Here is a 4897-nt window from a genome sequence, read left to right on the forward strand (position 1 = left end):
CTGCTTCTCCTGCTCCCATACAAAGCTGCTGAAGCAGACATCCCATTCAGGATATAGTAGAGACAGTGATCCATGGAGACCAGTTTGGTTATCCCTTCACCTTCAAAAACAAAGGAACCCTTTCCCTTCCAGCAGTTCTAGCTAATTGAGGGATTGTGCGTCTCGTCTCTCATCTTGACAGCGACTAAGTATCTGCCTGTCTAACAGATGCAGGCTTCCAAATCCTTGTTGGAGAGAGCAAATAGTGATTTATTCCTTTTGGCAATTTAGAGCACATAGGAGAGAGTACCCATCACACCATGTCAATCCTATGTTTGCCCAGTAGATGTCATCTGCAGCATAAGTCTATAAAAGGAAATTATTGCAATGTAAATAATCAAAAAGCTATAGAACAAGCTGTGCTGTATGTGACATCCTTTTAAAATTTAAATTGTGGTGTAATTTTCTCTTAATTCATCAAGTGTTTCAATTAAAAACAAAATTTTGGCTTTTAAATATCTATGGTTAAGTGTCTGTTCTTTGTTAGTATCAAGTGGCCAGTTTGGCATGTCTTTGCTACTTAAGTATAAAACGTTGCCCAGTATAAAGAGAATAATTAAGATGAGTTTATGAATTTTATGTTGTTGCACTTTCAGGAAAATGCGGTTGCAAAGGAGGAAATGTCTTCAGTCTCTGTTTTATATCATAAATTAAGACAAACAAATTCCTGTGCAATACAGTACAACGATTTGAAGATACTATTCTGTGAATTGGCACCAAACATTTATATCAAAGGAACTTGGCCTACAGGACAATGCATGAAACTGGGAATTAGAAAACCTACTTTCTAGTAGCATCACTTGCCCAGAGTGAGAGAGCTATCCAGTAGCAGTTATTTCACCTTTCTATGTCTCCATTTCTCCTTGAGCAAAAGAAAATAATAACACCATATTTTTTTTAAGTGCTTTGAGATTACTGGCTGAGAATTACTATAGAAATACAAAATTCAGATATTTCCAAAATCCAGCTGAGCCAAATGGCTCTTTCAGTACAGTACTAATGGTTTTCAGACATTGGGGAATGTTGCACTGATGAGTGATTTGAGTATAGAGGGAGTTTATGCAAAATACTGTACCGAAACACCTTGGGGTGAAATCCTGACTCTGCTGAAAACAATGGGAGTTCTGCCATTGACTTCAGTGGGGCTAGGATTTCACCACATTCTCTGGCTATCTTTTTGTACAGCACTAGAAAACAGTGGCAGAAATATCCCAGTATCAGTTACAGCATAGTGAAAGCAGAGCCCTAGCCAGAATAGATTGCTAACTCAGCAGTAATTCACCGTAGAGGAAAGTTTTTTTTTTTCCTGACTCCTTGCATTAGTTTTCTGTTCCCCAGAGGTCCACTGCCTCTTACAAAGGTGGATTTGGTATATGCTACATCATTTGGCTGATCTTTGACTGTGTGGCTCAGAAACTGATCTCTTACTGTGTGAATCAGTGGCTGGTGCCTAGCAACAAGTAAAAGTACCTGCAGTGTGCATGGCTTTAGCTACTTTATCTGCTTGTAGGCACCGAGAGAGATTTAAAGATTGGATCTGTTTTATTTATTTGTCACATACCAAACTGCAGTTTTTCCTTCTAGTCTTTGTGAATGACCATTTTTCAGAGATCGCTGGCTTCTGTCATTTACCGATTGAAGTACAGAATGGAGTTTCTGATTCCAAGATTGTTTCATTTTTAAGAACAGAACATACAATATCCTGCAGTTTGACCAATTTGATATTGTTTAGAAAATTTAATACTGTTTCTGATTATGAGCAGTGTTCACATTGGTGATGGTACATTCCCGCTTCCAGTCACTTTTTCTCAGCTGGCAGCAGTGAAAGGTGTAATATGTGATAGCTGGCTCTACCCCCTCCCAGCCATTCACTGACTTTGGACAGGTCTATACTTAAAATGCTGCACCGGTGCAGCTGTAGAGCTTAAGGGCATGGCTACACTTGCAGATGTAGAGCGCTGTGAGTTAAACCCGCCTTCGGAGAGCGCAGTAGGGAAAGCGCTGCAGTCTGTCCACACTGACAGCTGCAAGTGCACTGGTGTGGCCACATGTGCGGCACTTGCAGCGGCATTGGGAGCGGTGCATTATGGGCAGCTGTTCCACAGAGCACCTCTTCCCATTCTGGCGCTGTTGCTTGTGGGAAGGGGGCATGGAGTGCGGGGCATTCTGGGTCCTGTCCCAACGCCCTGTGATGCATCGGTTCACATCCCAGCAATCCCTGTGCTTCCGTCCACATTTGGCACCATCTTTCAACGTTTTTTGTGCTGCACGCTCTGTCTTCCCTTTCGGTCTGCAGGAATGGAGCCCAAACTGCTGAGGAATATGCTGACGAGTCTCGCCAGCATGTCATGTTTGGCAGTCGAGTTACTTTTTAAGATCCAAACTGACAGTGAGGACTCTGACGATGATATCAACTCGAGTAACGCATATGACACGAGTTTGCTTGTGGCATTCACGGACATGCTCACCACAGTGGTACGCCGCTTTTGGGCTCGGGAAACAAGCACTGAGTGGTGGGATCACATCGTCCTGCAAGTCTGAGATGACGAGCAGTGGCCGCAGAACTTTCAGATGAGAAAAGCCGCTTTCATGGGACTGTGTGAGGAGCAAGGACACGAGATTGAGAGCTGCCCTGACGGTGGAAAAGCGGGTGGCTATTGCAGTTTGGAAGCTGGCAACTCCAGACAGCTACCGATCGGTGGCTAACCAGTTTGGAGTGGGAAAGTCGACCGTTGGAATCATGTTGATGCAAGTTTGCAGGGCCATTCGTCACATCCTGCTCAGAAGAACCGTGTCTCTGGGTAACGTGCATAACATTGTGGCTGGCTTTGCACCAATGGGTTTCGCTAACTGCAGAGGGGCAATAGATGGGATGCATATTCCAGTTCTGGCATCAGCCCACCTAGCCTCCGAGTACGTTAATCGGAAGAGGTATTTCTCTATGGTTCTCCAAGCACTTGTGAGTAACTGTGGGCATTTCATTGACATTAATGCAGGCTGGCCCGGAAAGGTGCATGATGCACGCATCTTTCGGAACACTGGCCTGTTCAGGAAGCTGTAAGCCGGGATTTTTTTCCCAAACGAGAAGATCGCAGTAGGGGAAGTCGAAATGCACATTGTGATCCTTGGAGACCCCGCTTACCCTTTAATGCCATGGCTCATGAAACCCTACACAGGGAGCCTTGACAGCAGCAAGGAACGGTTCAACAACAGGCTGAGCCAGTGCAGAATGACTGTGGAGTGTGCTTTTGGCCATTTAAAGGGCCGCTGGCGCTCTCTGTATGGGAAGCTGGACCTGGCTGATGACAGCATCCCCACAGTTATATCCTCGTGCTGTACCCTCCATAATATTTGTGAAGGGAAGAGTGAACGATTCACTCAGGCATGGAACTCGGGGGTGTCATAGGTCTCACCCCCACTTAGAGCTGTTGGGTTCCAAAATGGGGACCTGCACTGGTTTCCCTCTAAACTAAAAATCCTAGTTTAGATCTGGTAAAAGCTGCCACCACCCAATCAGGAAACGTGGATTGGGACACAGTCCTTCCCCAAAATCCTTGGGGATCCCAAGAGCCCCAAATCCATGGAGTTCTTACACCCAGGAGAAATAAACCATTCCCCCCTGCTTCCTCCCCCCTCCCTTTTCCTAGGAGAGACACCGGGATCTAACTACAGAGGGATGCCTCCCTCCTCCCCTTTCCCTGAGAATCCACCCAAAGAAAGATTAACCAAGTCCTTTACAGAAAAGATTTATTAAAAAATAAAGGAAAGTCACTGTCTCTGTAACCAAGATGGAACAATATACAGGGTCTAAACTTATCAATCTCTGGAGAGAATTCCCCCTCCTTTCTTTCTCAGTAAAAGCAATAACAGTACATACTTAAAGAAATTCTATAGCAAAACACAGAATTGCAAATACAGAAATAAAAGTATAAGAATACTAGTTCCTTGCTAATACTCACTAGCTTGAATAGAAGAATTTATTGCAGAAACCTGGGAGGACTTGATTAAGATGTCTGGACTCTCTTAATTCCCAAGAGAGACTCTCTAAAAACAAAGAACAGGAAAAAAAAACTTCCCTCCACAGGGATTTGAAAATATCTTGTCCCTCATTGGTCCTCTGGTCAGGTGTCCACAGGTACTGCTTATTAACCCTTTACAGGTAGACAAAAACCTTAACCCTTAACTAACTGTTTATGACAGGGGGTTCAACACCTGGAGGCTGAATTTGAACAGCCAGAGAGCAGGGCTATTAGAGGGGCCCAGCATGGGGCTGAAAGGATTAGGGATGCCTTGAGGGAGCAATTTGAGGCTGGTAATGTCTGGTGCCCTGCACAGGAGTGAAGTGCAGTGGTTACAATGTTACTAGGAATCCGTGTTTGCTGCGCTGACTTGCAGTGCATGTTGCTTTTCTGGGCTAAGGTATCTTTTACTTTATGCAATAATAAAGACTGTTTTCAAAGCCAAAAAATCCATTTATTGAAAAGAACATTTATATATTGAAAAGAAACACAACTGCTTGGAAAACAGAAAGGGCAAGGGTGTGGGGTGGGGAACAGTACAATCACAGATTTGCGTATGTCCTGTCTGGAGTGCTGTGCAATGAGTGCTGCACTTCAGGATGGCTATACTGCATGGTGATGGGGGTTAAGTGCAGTGGATAAGGGTCGTAGTTTTCAGGGCTGGGTGGTGAAGCTACAGGTGTTGGCGACAGCTGGTGTCAATAAGAACCCAGATGTTGGGGAAGGGGGGCTGGAGGTGACATGGGGGCACAAGGGAAAGAGTTTTGGGACAAGGGCTGCAGGGGGGGATGGGCGCGGTAGTGCTCCGCCTTCATGGCTACTATCGCCTGGATCAAGTC

The sequence above is a fragment of the Mauremys mutica genome, chromosome 1 (genome assembly GCF_020497125.1).
Source record: "Mauremys mutica isolate MM-2020 ecotype Southern chromosome 1, ASM2049712v1, whole genome shotgun sequence".
NCBI classification, from domain to species: domain Eukaryota; kingdom Metazoa; phylum Chordata; order Testudines; family Geoemydidae; genus Mauremys; species Mauremys mutica.